The sequence below is a fragment of the Hypanus sabinus genome, unplaced genomic scaffold (assembly GCF_030144855.1).
Source record: "Hypanus sabinus isolate sHypSab1 unplaced genomic scaffold, sHypSab1.hap1 scaffold_318, whole genome shotgun sequence".
In the NCBI taxonomy this organism is placed as follows: domain Eukaryota; kingdom Metazoa; phylum Chordata; class Chondrichthyes; order Myliobatiformes; family Dasyatidae; genus Hypanus; species Hypanus sabinus.
The window spans coordinates 299,795-321,635 of record NW_026781229.1 but is presented as its reverse complement, the minus strand read 5'-3'; the positions used below and the strand labels follow the sequence as shown (position 1 = coordinate 321,635).

The 21,841-nt window shown below is 60.8% G+C and overlaps 1 pseudogene; it reads left to right on the top strand.

Annotated features, from left to right (window-relative positions):
• The first annotated feature begins 249 nt into the window (after positions 1-249).
• On the top strand, positions 250-9,050 carry LOC132388408 (sporozoite surface protein 2-like; annotated as a pseudogene).
• The last annotated feature ends 12,791 nt before the right edge of the window (positions 9,051-21,841 follow it).

Sequence of the window (21,841 nt, the reverse complement as noted above, 5' to 3'; positions counted from 1 at the left end):
CCTCAGATTCCAACACTTGGTACGTCCTACTCATGAATCAGCATCTCTAAAGGCAAGAGACATTCCATAAAATGCCATAGCACAGAGAAGAGAATGGCTCTCTCCCAATGTTGATGTCTCTTCTCCACGCCAACCTCTCTTGGCCCTATTCTCTTCCTCTAACCCCCCTCCAACCCCACGATCATCCACCCATCTTCCTCAACAACCCCCCAGGTTAGCTTGCTATCGTGGGAGCTTACTATGCACAAAATGGCTCCTGCTTCACAGGAGTTGTCACAGTCAGCACTGAACATGGACGTCAGCCTCTGTGTTGAAGGAGAGGTGAACTCCATTCCCGAAGCTGGGGGAGATGAGGAAAAAGGGTCCTTACCTACCTCTTCCACTCTGAGAATTCATTCAGACCCCTCTGCACTCGGAACTAATACTGTTGACACCAGTGCCCCAAAGGGTCTAGTTTGTCCAATACAACTTTGCTTCATATGTAGCCAATGTTCTCCATCTCTCTAAGGTTCCTCGTTTCCCATATGCTCACCCTTCACCCCCTCAATCTCCACTCCTTCATACACCAGCTCCTAGATAGTGACCTCCCTCAGGTCTGCTGACACCCTTGACCCAATTTTATTACCTCCAAACTTGACTAGTCCATCAGATGTGGGAACAGAATCAGGCCATTGAGTCTGCTCCACCATTCCATCACAACTGATTCATTACTCCTCTCAACCCCATTCTCCTGCCTTCTCCCTGTAACCTTTGACACCCTGACTAATCAAGAACCTGTTATCCTCCACTTTAAATATACTCAAAGACTCGGCCTCCACAGCTGTCTGTGGAAAAGAATTCCACAGATTCACCACCCTCTGGCTAAAGGGATTCATGAAGTAATGGGGGAACGAGGAGCCTCCCCCCCCCCGCCTCCAATTGCGCTTCCCTGATAGCTTTCCTCAGCCCTCCCCACTCACCAACCTCCGTGTCCCTCGGAGCTCCTCCGGTTCCGACATTCCCTCATTCCCAACCGAAATGTGCCTTCAGCCACCTGAGAACTGAGCCTCAAAATTCTCTCCCTAAACTTCATGCCACTCCAGGGACAAGCAAACCAAAACTTGTAACATTCAGCCTCTGCGGAGAGAAATGTCTCACCCTCTAGATTTCAGGGCCTTTCCATATTCCATTTTCATTTGATCTTCCAGATCTCTCTCCCTCACCCCCCCAATCTCTAACTAGTCAGCCAACCCAAGCCTCTCCTTGCTCGTATCGGAGAAGCATTCCATTTAACTGCAGGGAATTTGTTGATAGGAGAGAATGGTTTTGGGAAGCCGGACAGAGGGCTGGGATGGAAGAAGCTAATTGGTAAGAGGCTGGTATGGAGCAGAGACTCTGCCTGATGAATTCCGGGTGAATTGGTCTTGAGGAACATTAAGGGCTCAGAGAGCAGGAAGCAAGTGTGAGAGATCATTTACCTCAGAGCGGATTTCTTGAATTGCCCGATAATGTCCGCCATGCACTTGGTGTCCTTTACCCTCCTCTTCCCATGTCCAAGCTGCAGCTGTGTGAGGACCACCCCACTCCAGTGTCTGGGTGACAGTGGGCCTGGCTGTGAGTGAGGTGTGTTTATTACTAAAAACAGTAGATATGGAGAAGGGAGAGGCCTGGGCTCCTCTGCCCTGACAGACCGGGATAGCCGTCTCCTCTCCGCTCTGAGGAAGTGACTGGGGGGGGGGGGGCGGACTCGAGCTGAACAGGTAGCATTAGATTGAAATGCTGAGGATATCCTTGGAACTTAGGGATTGAGGGGTCTGGAAACCATAAAACCAGAAGAGATAGGAGCTGAAATAGGCCATTCAGCCCATCAATTCTGTTCCACCATTCCATCATGGCTGATTTATTTTCCCTTTCAACCGCATTCTCCTGCCTTCTCCCTGAAATCTGACACACTTTATAATCAAGAACTTGTCAAACCCTACTTTAAATATACCCAATAAAGCTTAGGCTCCACAGCTGCCTGTGGCAATCACTTCCACAGATTCACTCCCTCGAGCTGAAGAAATTCCTCCTCATTTCTCTTCTAAAGAGGCTGTGCCCCTAGTTTTAGGCTCTTCCACTATGAGAAACATCCTCTCTACAGGCGCTCTATTTAGGCCTTCAATACTAACATAACATAGAAAGGGAATCCTTCAGCCCACCTAGCCAGTGCTAGCCCCAGCTGCACATTACCCTCTAATAATACTTTTCCTGCTCTTAGTTTAAACTCCTAAAGCTCTTACAAAGACATGTTAAATGCTGTCAAGAAGATTCTGGATTGTCTCTCAACATCTGTCCACCTGCAAGACCCCTCACTGTTTGTTTAACCCTCACCACCTATTCCACAACCCTCCCCACCCCCACACTCCCCACCCCGTCAACCCCACACCCCACGACAACACCACACACCCCTGACAACACCACACACCCCACACACCCAACAACCCCAGACCCCCCCAACAACTCCACACACCCCACACCCCGACAACCCCACACACACCCAACAGCCACCACACACCCCTGACAACCCCAACCCCCCCGACAACTCCACACACCCCGACAACTCCACAAACACCCAACAACCATCACACACCCCTGACAACCCCACACCCCCACGACAACTCCACACACCCCGACAACCCCACACACCCCGACAACCCCACACAACCCGACAACACCACACACCCCGACAACCCCACAAACACCCAACAACTCCACACACCCCACAAACCGACAACCCCACACACACCCAACAACTCCACACACCCCACACCCCGACAACCCCACACACACCCAACAACCACCACACACCCCCGACAACCCCACACACCCCGACAACCCCACACATCCCGACAACCCCACACACCCCGACAACCCCACACACCCCGACAACCCCACACCCCGACAACCCCACACACCCCGACAACCCCACACAGCCCGACAAGCCCACACCCCGACAACCCCACACCCCGACAACCCCACACACCCCACACCCCGACAACCCCACACCCCCGACAACTCCACACACCCCGACAACTCCACACACCCCGACAACCCCACACACCCCTGACAACCCAACACCCCGACAAACCCACACCCCGACAACCCCACACACCCCGACAACCCCACCACCCCCGACAACTCCACAAACCCCTGACAACCCCACACCCCGACAACTCCACACACCCCGACAACCCCACACACCCTGACAACCCCAAACCCCTGACAACCACACACCCCGACAACTCCACAACCCGACAACTCCACACACCCCGACAACTCCACACACCCCGACAAACCCACACACCCCGACAACTCCACACACCCCGACAACACCACACACCCCGACAACTCCACACACCCCCGACAACTCCACACACCCCGACAACTCCACACACCCCGACAACACCACACACCCCGACAACCCCACACACCCCCGACAACCCCACACACCCCGACAACCCCACACACCCCGACAACACCACACACCCCGACAACCCCACACACCCCTACAACACCACACACCCCGACAACTCCACACACACCGACAACCCCAACACACCCCGACAACCCCACACACCCCAACAACCCCACACACCCCGACAACACCACACACCCCGACAACCCCACACACCCCAACAACCCCACACACCCCCGGCAAACCCACACACACCGACAACCCCACACCCCCCGACAACCCCACACTGCCCCGACAACCCCACACACACCCCGACAACCCCACACCCCCGACAACCCCACACACCCCGACAACCCCACACACCCCGACGACCTCACACACCCGGACAACCCCACACCCCGACAACCCCACACACCCCGACAACCCCACACAACCCCGACAACTCCACACACCCCGACAACCCCACACACCCCGACAACTCCACACAACCCCGACAACTCCACACACCCCGACAACCAAACACACCCCGACAACCCCACACACACCCGACAACTCCACACACCCCGACAACTCCACACAACCCCGACAACCACTCACACCCCGACAACCCCACACACACCCGACAACTCCACACACCCCGACAACTCCACACAACCCCGACAACCACTCACACCCCGACAACCCCACACACCCCCGACAACTCCACACACACCCCTGACAACCCCACACACACCCGACAACTCCACACACCCCGACAACTCCACACAACCCCGACAACCACTCACACCCCGAGAACCCCACACACCCCGACAACCCCACACACCCCCGACAACTCCACACAACCCCGACAACCACTCACACCCCGACAACCCCACACACACCCGACAACCCCACACCCCGACAACCCCACACACACCGACAACCCCACACACCCCGACAACCCCACACACACCCGACAACCCCACACACAACAACAACCCCACACACACCGACAACCCCACACACCCCGACAACCACTCACACCCCGACAACCCCACACACCCCGACAACTCCACACAACCCCGACAACCACACACAACCCCGACAACCACTCACACCCCGACAACCCCACACAACCCCGACAACCACTCACACCCCGACAACCACACACAACCCCGACAACCACTCACACCCCGACAACCCCACACACCCCGACAACTCCACACAACCCCGACAACCACACACAACCCCGACAACCACTCACACCCCGACAACCCCACACACCCCGACAACTCCACACACCCTGACAACTCCACACACACTGACAACTCCACACACCCAGACAACTCCACACACCCCGACAACCCCACACACCCCGACAACCCCACACACCCCGACAACTCCACACACCCTGACAACCCCACACACCCCGACAACCCCACACACCCCGACAACCCCACACACCCCGACAACTCCACACACCCTGACAACTCCACACACACTGACAACTCCACACACCCAGACAACTCCACACACCACGACAACCCCACACACCCCGACAACCCCACACCCCGACAACCCCACACCCCGAGAACACCACACACCCCGACAACCCCACACACACCGACAACCCCTCACACACCCGACAACTCCACACAACCCCGACAACCACACACAACCCCGACAACCACTCACACACCCCGACAAATCCACACACCCCGACAACACCACACACCCCGACAACTCCACACAACCCCGAAAACCACACACAACCCCGACAACCACTCACACCCCGACAACCCCACACACACCGACAACCCCACACACACCGACAACTCCACACACACTGACAACCCCACACACACTGACAACTCCACACACACCGACAACTCCACACACACTGACAACCCCACACACACCGACAACTCCACACACACCGACAACCCCTCAAACCCCGACAACCCCACACCCTGAGAACACCACACACCCCGACAACCTCACACACCACGACAACCCCACACACCCCGACAACCCCACACCCCGACAACTCCACACACCCCGACAACCTCACACACCACGACAACCCCACACACCCCGACAACCCCACACCCCGACAACCCCACACCCTGAGAACACCACACACCACGACAACCCCACCCCCCCGACAACACCACACACCCCGACAACCCCACACACCCCGACATCTCCACACCCCGACAACTCCACACACACCGAACACCTCACACACCACAACAACCCCACACACCCCGACAACCCCACACACCCCGACAACCCCTCACACCCCGACAACTCCACACACCCCGACAACCCCACACATCCCCGACAACCCCACACACCCCGACAACCCCACACACCCCGACAAACTCACACACCCCGACAACCCCACACACACCGACAACCCCACACACACCGACAACCCCACACACCCTGACAACTCAACATACACCCGACAACTCCACACACCCCGACAACCCCACACACCCCGACAATCCCACACACCCCGACAACCCCACACCCCGACAACACCACACACCCCGACAATCTCACACACCCCGACAACCCCACACACCCCGGCAACTCCACACACCCCGACAACCCCACACACCCCGACAACTCCACACACCCCGACAACACCACACACCCCGACAACTCCACACACCCTGAAAAACACCACACACCCCGACAACCCCTCACACCCCGACAACCCCACACAACCCGACAACACCACACACACCCGACAACAACACACACCCCGACAACCACACACCCCCTGACAACCCCACACACCACGACAACCCCACACACCCCGACAACCCCACACAACCCGACAACTCCACACACCACGACAACCCCACACACCACGACAACCCCACACCCCGACAACTCCACACACCCCGACAACCCCACACACACTCCGACAACCCCACACGCCCCGACAACCCCACACACCCGACAACTCCACACACCCCGACAACCCCACACCCCGACAACCCCACACCCCGACAACTCCACACACCCCGACAACTCCACACACCCCCGACAACTCCACACCCCGACAACTCCACACCCCGACAACCCCACACACCCCGACAACCCCACACAACCCGACAACACCACACACCCCCGACAACTCCACACCCAGACAACTCCACACACCCCGACAACCCCACACACCCCGACAACCCCACACACCCCGACAACTCCACACACCCCGACAACTCCACACAACCTGACAACACCACACACCCCGACAACCCCACACCCCCTGACAACCCCACACACCCCGACAACCCCACACACCCTGACAACCCCACACACCACGACAACCATACACACCCTGACAACCAAACACACAGCGACAACCCCACACACCCCTGACAACCTCACACCCCTGACAACTCCACACACCCCCGACAACTCCACACACCCCGACAACCCCACACACCCCGACAACCCCACACACCCCTGACAACCCCACACACACCCGACAACCCCACACAACCCGACAACTCCACACACCCCGACAACCCCACACACCCCGACAACTCCACACACCCTGACAACACCACACACCCCGACAACTCCACACACCCTGACAAACACCACACACCCCGACAACCCCTCACACCCCGACAACCCCAAACAACCCGATAACACCACACACACCCGATAACAACACACACCCCGACAACCACACACCCCCTGACAACCCCACACACCACGACAACCCCACACACCCCGACAACCCCACACAACCCGACAACTCCACACACCACGACAACCCCACACACCACGACAACCCCACACCCCGACAACCACACACCCCGACAACTCCACACACCCCGACAACCCCACACACACCCCGACAACCACACACCCCCTGACAACTCCACACACCCCGACAACTCCACACACCCTGACAACCCCACACCCCGACAACTCCACACACCCCGACAACCCCACACACACCCCGACAACCCCACACACCCCGACAACCCCACACGCCCCGACAACCCCACACGCCCCGACAACTCCACACACCCCGACAACCCCACACCCCGACAACCCCACACCCCGACAACTCCACACACCCCGACAACTCCACACACCCCCGACAACTCCACACCCCGACAACTCCACACCCCGACAACCCCACACACCCCGACAACCCCACACACCCCGACAACTCCACACACCCCCGACAACTCCACACCCCGACAACTCCACACCCCGACAACCCCACACACCCCGACAACCCCACACACCCCGACAACTCCACACCCCGACAACCCCACACACCCCGACAACCCCACACACCCCGACAACTCCACACACCCCGACAACCCCACACACCCCGACAACTCCACACACCCCCGACAACTCCACACACCCCGACAACCCCACACCCCGACAACACCACACACCCCGACAACCTCACACACCCCGACAACCCCACACACCCCGACAACTCCACACACCCCGACAACCCCACACACCCCGACAACTCCACACATCCCGACAACTCCAAACACCCCCGACAACCCCACACAACCCGACAACACCACACACCCCGACAACTCCACAGACCCCGACAACACCACACACCCCGACAACCCCTCACACCCCGACAACCCCACACAACCCGACAACACCACACACACCCGACAACAACACGCACCCCGACAACCACACACCCCCTGACAACCCCACACACCACGACAACCCCACACACCCCGACAACCCCACACAACCCGACAACTCCACACACCACGACAACCCCACACACCACGACAACCCCACACCCCGACAACCCCACACCCCGAAAACTCCACACACCCCGACAACCCCACACACACCCCGACAACTCCACACACCCCAACAACCACACACCCCGACAACCCCACACCCCGACAACTCCACACACCCCGACGACTCCACACACCCCCGACAACTCCACACCCCGACAACTCCACACCCCGACAAGCCCACACACCCCGACAACCCCACACACCCCGACAACTCCACACACCCCCGACAACCTCACACACCACGACAACCCCACACACCCCGACAACCCCACACCCCGAGAACACCACACACCCCGACAACTCCACACACCATGACAACCCCACCCCCCCGACAACACCACACACCCCGACAACCCCACACACCCCGACATCTCCACACCCCGACAACTCCACACACACCGACAACCTCACACACCACGACAACCCCACACACCTCGACAACCCCACACACCCCGACAACCCCTCACACCCCGACAACTCCACACACCCCGACAACCCCACACATCCCCGACATCCCCACACACCCCGACAACCCCACACACCCCGACAAACTCACACACCCCGACAACCCCACACACACCGACAACCCCACACACACCGACAACCCCACACACCCTGACAACTCAACATACACCCGACAACTCCACACACCCCGACAACCCCAAACAACCCGACAATCCCACACACCCCGACAACCCCACACCCCGACAACACCACACACCCCGACAATCTCACACACCCCCGACAACTCCACACACCACGACAACCCCACACACCTCGACAACCCCACACACCCCGACAACCCCTCACACCCCGACAACTCCACACACCCCGACAACCCCACACATCCCCGACATCCCCACACACCCCGACAACCCCACACACCCCGACAAACTCACACACCCCGACAACCCCACACACACTGACAACCCCACACACACCGACAACCCCACACACCCTGACAACTCAACATACACCCGACAACTCCACACACCCCGACAACCCCACACAACCCGACAATCCCACACACCCCGACAACCCCACACCCCGACAACACCACACACCCCGACAATCTCACACACACCCGACAACTCCACACACCCCGACAACCCCACACAACCCGACAACTCCACACACCCCGACAACCCCACACACCCCGACAACTCCACACACCCTGACAACACCACACACCCCGACAACTCCACACACCCTGACAAACACCACACACCCCGACAACCCCTCACACCCCGACAACCCCACACAACCCGACAACACCACACACACCCGACAACAACACACACCCCGACAACCACACACCCCCTGACAACCCCACACACCACGACAACCCCACACACCCCGACAACCCCATACAACCCGACAACTCCACACACCACGACAACCCCACACACCACGACAACCCCACACCCCGACAACCCCACACCCCGACAACTCCACACACCCCGACAACCCCACACACACCCCGACAACCCCACACGCCCCGACAACCCCACACACCCCAACAACTCCACACACCCCGACAACCCCACACCCCGACAACCCCACACCCCGACAACTCCACACACCCCGACAACTCCACACACCCCCGACAACTCCACACCCCGACAACTCCACACCCCGACAACCCCACACACCCCGACAACCCCACACACCCCGACAACTCCACACACCCCCGACAACTCCACACCCCGACAACTCCACACCCCGACAACCCCACACACCCCGACAACCCCACACACCCCGACAACTCCACACCCCGACAACCCCACACACCCCAACAACCCCACACACCCCGACAACTCCACACACCCTGACAACCCCACACACCCCGACAACTCCACACACCCCCGACAACTCCACACACCCCGACAACCCCACACACCCCGACAACCCCACACACCCCTGACAACCCCACACACACCCGACAACTCCACACACCCCGACAACCACACACACCCCTGACAACCCCACACACACCCGACAACTCCACACACCACCGACAACTGCACACACCCCGACAACCCCACACACACCGACAACCCCACACACCCCCACAACCCCACACACCTCGACAACCCCACACACCCCGACAACTCCACACACCCCGACAACTCCACACAACCTGACAACTCCACACACCCCGACAACTCCACACCCCGACAACCCCACACACCCCGACAACCCCACACACCCCGACAACCCCACACACCCCTGACAACCCCACACACACCCGACAACTCCACACACGCCGACAACTCCACACACCCCGACAACAACACACACCCCGACAACCCCACACACCCCTGACAACCCCACACACACCCGACAACCGCACACACCCCGACAACCCCACACACACCCCGACAACCCCACAAACCCCGACAACCCCACACACCCCTGACAACCCCACACACACCCGACAACTCCACACACACCGACAACTCCACACACCCCGACAACTCCACACACCCCGACAAACCCACACACCCCGACAACCACACACACACCCGACAACTCCACACACCCCACACCCCGACAACCCCACACACACCCAACAGCCACCACACACCCCTGACAACCACAACCGCCCCGACAACTCCACACACCCCGACAACTCCACACACACCCAACAACCATCACACACCCCTGACAACCCCACACCCCCACGACAACTCCACACACCCCGACAACCCCACACACCCCGACAACCCCACACAACCCGACAACACCACACACCCCGACAACCCCACACACACCCAACAACTCCACACACCCCACAACCCGACAACCCCACACACACCCAACAACTCCACACACCCCACACCCCGACAACCCCACACACACCCAACAACCACCACACACCCCCGACAACCCCACACACCCCGACAACCCCACACATCCCGACAACCCCACACACACCCAACAACCACCACACACCCCCGACAACCCCACACACCCCGACAACCCCACACATCCCGACAACCCCACACACCCCGACAACACCACACACACCCAACAACTCCACACACCCCACACCCCGACAACTCCACACACCCCGACAACTCCACACACCCCGACAACCCCACACACCCCTGACAACCCAACACCCCGACAACTCCACACACCCCGACAACCCCACACACCCCGACAACCCCACCACCCCAGACAACTCCACAAACCCCTGACAACCCCACACCCCGACAACTCCACACACCCCGACAACCGCACACACCCCGACAACCCCAAACCCCTGACAACCCCACACCCCGACAACTCCACACACCCCGACAACCCCACACACCCCGACAACCCCACCCCCCCCGACAACTCCACAAACCCCAACAACTCCACACACCCCGACAACTCCACACACCCCGACAACTCCACACACCCCGACAACCCCACACACGCCGACAACTCCACACACTCCCGACAACTCCACACACCCCGACAACTCCACACACCCCGACATCCCCACACACCCCGACAACACCACACACCCCGACAACTCCACACACCCCGACAACCCCACACACCCCGACAACACCACACACCCCGACAACCCCACACACCCCGACAACCCCACACACACCCCGACAACTCCACACACCCCGACAACTCCACACACCCCGACAACCCCACACATCCCCGACAACACCACACACCCCGACAACCCCACACACCCCCGACAACCCCACACACCCCGACAACCCCACACACCCCGACAACACCACACACCCCGACAACCCCACACACCCCGACAACCCCACACACCCCCGACAACACCACAAACCCCGACAACCCCACACCCCCCGACAACCCCACACAGACCGACAACCCCACACATCCCGACAACACAACACACCCCGACAACCCCACACACCCCGACAACAACACACCACCCGACAACCCCACACACCCCGACAACCCCACACACCCCGACAACTCCACACACCCCCGACAACACCACACACCCCAACAACTCCACACACACCGACAACACCACACACCCCCGACAATTCCACACCCCGACAACCCCACACACCCCGACAACTCCACACACCCCGACAACACCACACACCCCCGACAACACCACACACCCCCGACAATTCCACACCCCGACAACCCCACACACCCCGACAACCCCACACACACCCCGACAACCACACACACCCCGACAACCCCACACACCCCTGACAACCCCACACACACCCGACAACTCCACACACCCCGACAACTCCACACACCCCGACAACTCCACACACCCCGACGACCCCACACCCCGACAAACCCACACCCCGACAACACCACACACCACCCGACAACCCCACACACCGACAACCCCACACACCCCAACAGCTCCACACACCCCGACAACCCCACACACCGACAACCCCACACACACCGACAACCCCACACACCCCGACAACCCCACACACCCCGACAACCCCACACACCCCGACAACCCCAAACACCACCCGACAACCCCACACACCGACAACCCCACACACCACCCGACAACCCCACACACCCCGACAACCCCACACATCCCGACAACACCACACACCACGACAACCCCTCACACCTCCGACAACCCCACACACCCCTGACAACACCACACACCACGACAACCCCACACACCCCGACAACTCCACACACCCCGACAACCCCACACACCCCGACAACACCACACACACCGACAACCCCACACACCCCTGACAACCCCACACACCCCGACAACCCCACACACCCCTGAAAACCCCACACACCCCGACAACCCCACACACCCCGACAACACCACACACCCCGACAACCCCTCACACACCCGGACAACCCCACACACCCCTGACAACCCCACACCCCGACAACTCCACACACCCCGACAACCCCACACACACCCCGACAACCCCCCACACACCGACAACCCCACACACACCCCGACAACCCCTCACACACCTGAAAACACCACACACCCTGACAACTCCACACACCCCGACAACACCACACACACCCCGACAACCCCACACACACCAACAACCCCACACATCCCCGACAACCCCTCACACACCCGACAACTCCACACACACCGACAACCCCACACCCCCGACAGCCCCACACACCCCGACAACCCCACACATCCCGACAACACCACACACCACGACAACCCCTCACACCCCCACAACTCCACACACCCCGACAACCCCACACACCCCGACAACACCACACACCCCGACAACCCCACACACCCCTGACAACCCTACACACCCCGACAACCCCACACATCCCGACAACACCACACACCACGACAACCCCTCACACCCCGACAACTCCACACACCCCGACAACCCCACACACCCCGACAACCCCACACACCCCTGAAAACCCCACACACCCCGACAACCCCACACACCCCGACAACACCACACACCCCGACAACCCCACACATCCCCGACAACCCCACACACCCCGACAACCCCTCACACCCCGACAACCCCACACACCCCGACAACCTCACACACCCCGACAACCCCACACATCCCCGACAACCCCTCACACCCCGACAACCCCACACACCCGGACAACCCCACACATCCCCGACAACCCCTCACACCCCGACAACCCCACACACCCCGACAACCCCACAAACCCCTGACAACCCCACACATCCCCAACAACCCCTCACACCCCGACAACCCCACACACCCCGACAACCCCACACACCCCTGACAACTCCACAAACCCCTGACAACCCCACACATCCCCGACAACCCCTCACACCCCGACAACCCCACACACTCCGACAACCCCACACACCCCTGACAACTCCACAAACCCCTGACAACCCCACACACCCCGACAACCCCTCACACACCCCGACAACCCCACACACCCCGACAACCCCACACACCCCGACAACCCCACACATCCCGACAACCCCACACAACCCCGACAACCCTTCACACACCCGACAACTCCACACACCCCCGACAACTCCACACACCCCGACAAACCCACACCCCGACAAACCCACACCCCGACAACTCCACACACCCCGACAACCCCACACACACCCGACAACTCCACACACCCCGACAACTCCACACACCCCAACAACCCCACACACCCCGACAACTCCACACCCCGACAACTCCACACACCCCGACAACTCCACACACCCCCGACAACTCCACACACCCCGACAAACCCACACCCCGACAACTCCACACACCCCGACAACCCCACACACACCCGACAACTCCACACACCCCGACAACTCCACACACCCCAACAACCCCACACACCCCGACAACTCCACACCCCGACAACTCCACACACCCCGACAACTCCACACACACCCCGACAACCCCACACACCCCGACAACTCCACACACACCCCGACAACCCCACACACACCGACAACTCCACACACCCCGACAACCCCACACACACCCGACAACTCCACACACCCCGACAACTCCACACAACCCCGACAACCACTCACACCCCGACAACCCCACACACCACCCGACAACCCCACACACCGACAACCCCACACACACCCCGACAACCCCACACACCCCCGACAACCCCACACACCCCGACAACCCCACACACCCCGACAACCCCACACACCTCCGACAACCCCACACACCCCGACAACCCCACACACCCCGACAACTCCACACACCCCGACAACTCCACACACCCCGACAACCCCACACACCACCCGACAACCCCACACACCCCGACAACCCCACACACCCCGACAACTCCACACACCCCCGACAACACCACACACCCCAACAACTCCACACACACCGACAACACCACACACCCCCGACAATTCCACACCCCGACAACCCCACACACCCCGACAACTCCACACACCCCGACAACACCACACACCCCCGACAACACCACACACCCCCGACAATTCCACACCCCGACAACCCCACACACCCCGACAACCCCACACACACCCCGACAACCACACACACCCCGACAACCCCACACACCCCTGACAACCCCACACACACCCGACAACTCCACACACCCCGACAACTCCACACACCCCGACAACTCCACACACCCCGACGACCCCACACCCCGACAAACCCACACCCCGACAACACCACACACCACCCGACAACCCCACACACCGACAACCCCACACACCCCAACAGCTCCACACACCCCGACAACCCCACACACCGACAACCCCACACACACCGACAACCCCACACACCCCGACAACCCCACACACCCCGACAACCCCACACACCCCGACAACCCCAAACACCACCCGACAACCCCACACACCGACAACCCCACACACCACCCGACAACCCCACACACCACGACAACCCCTCACACCTCCGACAACCCCACACACCCCTGACAACACCACACACCACGACAACCCCACACACCCCGACAACTCCACACACCCCGACAACCCCACACACCCCGACAACACCACACACACCGACAACCCCACACACCCCTGACAACCCCACACACCCCGACAACCCCACACACCCCTGAAAACCCCACACACCCCGACAACCCCACACACCCCGACAACACCACACACCCCGACAACCCCTCACACACCCGGACAACCCCACACACCCCTGACAACCCCACACCCCGACAACTCCACACACCCCGACAACCCCACACACACCCCGACAACCCCCCACACACCGACAACCCCACACACACCCCGACAACCCCTCACACACCTGAAAACACCACACACCCTGACAACTCCACACACCCCGACAACACCACACACACCCCGACAACCCCACACACACCAACAACCCCACACATCCCCGACAACCCCTCACACACCCGACAACTCCACACACACCGACAACCCCACACCCCCGACAGCCCCACACACCCCGACAACCCCACACATCCCGACAACACCACACACCACGACAACCCCTCACACCCCCACAACTCCACACACCCCGACAACCCCACACACCCCGACAACACCACACACCCCGACAACCCCACACACCCCTGACAACCCTACACACCCCGACAACCCCACACATCCCGACAACACCACACACCACGACAACCCCTCACACCCCGACAACTCCACACACCCCGACAACCCCACACACCCCGACAACCCCACACACCCCTGAAAACCCCACACACCCCGACAACCCCACACACCCCGACAACACCACACACCCCGACAACCCCACACATCCCCGACAACCCCACACACCCCGACAACCCCTCACACCCCGACAACCCCACACACCCCGACAACCTCACACACCCCGACAACCCCACACATCCCCGACAACCCCTCACACCCCGACAACCCCACACACCCGGACAACCCCACACATCCCCGACAACCCCTCACACCCCGACAACCCCACACACCCCGACAACCCCACAAACCCCTGACAACCCCACACATCCCCAACAACCCCTCACACCCCGACAACCCCACACACCCCGACAACCCCACACACCCCTGACAACTCCACAAACCCCTGACAACCCCACACATCCCCGACAACCCCTCACACCCCGACAACCCCACACACTCCGACAACCCCACACACCCCTGACAACTCCACAAACCCCTGACAACCCCACACACCCCGACAACCCCTCACACACCCCGACAACCCCACACACCCCGACAACCCCACACACCCCGACAACCCCACACATCCCGACAACCCCACACAACCCCGACAACCCTTCACACACCCGACAACTCCACACACCCCCGACAACTCCACACACCCCGACAAACCCACACCCCGACAAACCCACACCCCGACAACTCCACACACCCCGACAACCCCACACACACCCGACAACTCCACACACCCCGACAACTCCACACACCCCAACAACCCCACACACCCCGACAACTCCACACCCCGACAACTCCACACACCCCGACAACTCCACACACCCCCGACAACTCCACACACCCCGACAAACCCACACCCCGACAACTCCACACACCCCGACAACCCCACACACACCCGACAACTCCACACACCCCGACAACTCCACACACCCCAACAACCCCACACACCCCGACAACTCCACACCCCGACAACTCCACACACCCCGACAACTCCACACACACCCCGACAACCCCACACACCCCGACAACTCCACACACACCCCGACAACCCCACACACACCGACAACTCCACACACCCCGACAATCCCACACACACCCGACAACTCCACACACCCCGACAACTCCACACACCCCGACAACCCCACACACCCCGACAACTCCACACCCCGACAACTCCACACACACCCCGACAACCCCACACACCCGACAACCCCACACACCCCGACAACCCCACACACACCCCGACAACCCCACACACACCGACAACTCCACACACACCGACAACTCCACACACCCCGACAACTCCACACACCCCGACAACTCCACACCCCGACAACTCCACACACCCCGACAAATCCACACACCCCGACAACTCCACACACCCCGACAACTCCACACACCCCGACAACCCCACACACCCCGACAAATCCACACACCCCGACAACTCCACACACCCCGACAACCCCACACACCCCGACAAATCCACACACCCCGACAACCCCTCACACACCCCGACAACCACACACCGACAACCCCACACATCCCGACAAACCCACACACCCCGACAACCCCACACACCCCGACAACTCCACACACGCCGACAACCCCACACACCCCGACAACACCACACACCCCGACAACACCACACACCCCGACAACCCCACACACCCCGACAAATCCACACACCCGACAACTCCACACACCCCGACAACCCCACACACCCCGACAAATCCACACACCCCGACAACCCCTCACACACCCCGACAACCACACACCGACAACCCACACATCCCGACAAACCCACACACCCCGACAACCCCACACACCCCGACAACTCAACACACCCCGACAACCCCACACACACCCGACAACTCCACACACCCCGACAACTCCACACACCCCGACAACCCCACACACCCCGACAACTCCACACACCCCGACAACCCCACACACCCCGACAACTCCAAACACCCCGACAACCCCACACACCCGACAACTCCACACACCCCCGACAACTCAACACACCCCGACAACCCCACACACACCCGACAACTCCACACACCCCGACAACTCCACACACCCCGACAACCCCACACACCCCGACAACTCCACACACCCCGACAACACCACACTGCCCCGACAACCCCACACCCCCCCAACAACCGAACACACCCCGACAACCCCACACACACCCCGACAACCCCACTCACCCCGACAACCCCACACACCCCGACAACCCCACACACACCCCGACAACCCCACACACCCCGACAACCCCTCACCCCCCCCGACAACTCCACACACACCCCGACAACCCCACACACCCCGACAACCCCACACACACCCCGACAACCCCACACACACCCCGACAACCCCACACACCCCGACAACCCCTCACCCCCCCCGACAACTCCACACACACCCCGACAACCACACACACCCCGACAACACCACACACACCCCGACAACCCCACACACCCCGACAACCCCACACACACCCCGACAACCCCACACACACCCCGACAACCCCACACACCCCGACAACCCCTCACACCCCCCGACAACTCCACACCCCCCGACAACCCCACACACCCCGACAACTCCACACACCCCGACAACCCCACACACACCCCGACAACCCCACACACCCCGACAACCCCTCACACCCCCCGACAACTCCACACCCCCCGACAACTCCACACCCCGACAACTCCACACCCCGACAACTCCACACACCCCCGACAACTCCACACCCCGACAACTCCACACACCCCGACAACTCCACACACACCCCGACAACCCCACACACCCCGACAACCCCACACACCCCGACAACTCCACACACACCCCGACAACCCCACACACACCGACAACTCCACACACCCCGACAAATCCACACACCCCGACAACTCCACACACCCCGACAACTCCACACACCCCGACAACCCCACACATCCCGACAACCCCACACACACTGACAACCCCACACCCCGACAACTCCACACATCCCCGACAACTCCACACCCCGACAACTCCACACACACCGACAACCCCACACCCCGACAACCCCACACATCCCCGACAACTCCACACCCCGACAACTCCACACACCCCGACAACCCCACACACCCCGACAACCCCACACATCCCCGACAACCCTTAACACACCCCGACAACCCTTAACACACCCCGACAACCCCACACATCCCCGACAACCCTTCACACACACCGACAACCCCACACACCCCCCGACAACTCCACACCCCTGACAAATCCACACACCCCGACAACCCCACACACCCCGACAACCCCACACACCCCGACAACTCCACACACCCCGACAACACCACACTGCCCCGACAACCCCACACCCCCCCAACAACCGAACACACCCCGACAACCCCACACACACCCCGACAACCCCACACACCCCGACAACTCCACACACCCCGACAACCCCACACACACCGACAATACCACACACACCCCGACAACCCCACAAACCCCGACAACCCCACACACCCCGACAACCCCACACACACCCCGACAAGCCCACACACCCCGACAACCCCTCACCCCCCCCCGACAACTCCACACACACCCCGACAACCCCACACACCCCGACAACCCCACACACACCCCGACAACCCCACACACACCCCGACAACCCCACACACCCCGACAACCCCTCACACCCCCCGACAACTCCACACACACCCCGACAACCACACACACCCCGACAACACCACACACACCCCGACAACCCCACACACCCCGACAACCCCACACACACCCCGACAACCCCACACACACCCCGACAACCCCACACACCCCGACAACCCCTCACACCCCCCGACAACTCCACACCCCCCGACAACCCCACACACCCCGACAACTCCACACACCCCGACAACCCCACACACCCCGACAACCCCACACACACCAACAACCCCACACCCCGACAACTCCACACCCCGACAACTCCACACCCCGACAACTCCACACACCCCCGACAACTCCACACCCCGACAACTCCACACACCCCGACAAATCCACACACCCCGACAACCCCACACACCCCGACAACCCCACACACCCCGACAACTCGACACACACCCCGACAACCCCACACACACCGACAACTCCACACACCCCGACAACACCACACACCCCGACAACTCGTCACACACCCCGACAACCCCACACACACCGACAACTCCACACACCCCGACAAATCCACACACCCCGACAACTCCACACACCCCGACAACTCCACACCCCGACAACTCCACACACCCCGACAACTCCACACACCCCGACAACCCCACACACACCGACAGCCCCACACCCCGACAACTCCACACATCCCGACAACTCCACACACCCCGACAACCCCACACACACTGACAACCCCACACCCCGACAACTCCACACATCCCCGACAACTCCACACACACCGACAACCCCACACCCCGACAACCCCACACATCCCCGACAACTCCACACCCCGACAACTCCACACACCCCGACAACCCCACACACCCCGATAACCCCACACATCCCCGACAACCCTTAACACACCCCGACAACCCTTAACACACCCCGACAACCCCACACTTCCCCGACAACCCTTCACACACACCGACAACCCCACACACCCCCCGACAACTCCACACCCCTGACAAATCCACACACCCCGACAACCCCACACACCCCGACAACTCCACACCCCGACAACCCCACACACCCCGACAACCCCACACCCCGACAACCCCACACACCCCGACAACTCCACACCCCGACAACTCCAGACACCCCGACAACCACACACACCCCGACAACCCCACACCCCCGACAACCCCACACACCCCAACAACCCCACACACCCCGACAACGTCACACCCCAACAACACCACACACCCCGACAACCTCACACACCCCGACAACCCCACACACCCCGACAACTCCACTCACCCCGACAACCCCACTCACCCCTCCCCATCTCTGTAACCCCCACCAGATCCTACACCCCTCCCCATCTCTGGAATCCCACCAGACCTACACCCCTCTCCATATCTGTAACCCCAACCAGCCCCTACACCCCTCCCCATCTCTGTAACCCCCACCAGATCCTACACACCTCCCCATCTCTGTAAACCCCTCCATTCCCTACACCCCTCCCCATTTTTGTAATCCCACCAGACCCTACACCCCTCTCCATCTCTGTAACCCCCACCAGCCCCTAAACCCCTCCCCATCTCTGTAATCCCCTCCAGCCACTACACCCCTCCCCATCTCTGTAATCCCCAACAGCCCCTCCACCCCTCCCCATCTCTGTAATCCCCTCCAGCCACTACACCCCTTCCCATCTCTGTAATCCCCACCAGCCCCTATACCCCTCCCCATCTCTGTAATCCCCACCAGCCCCTACACCAC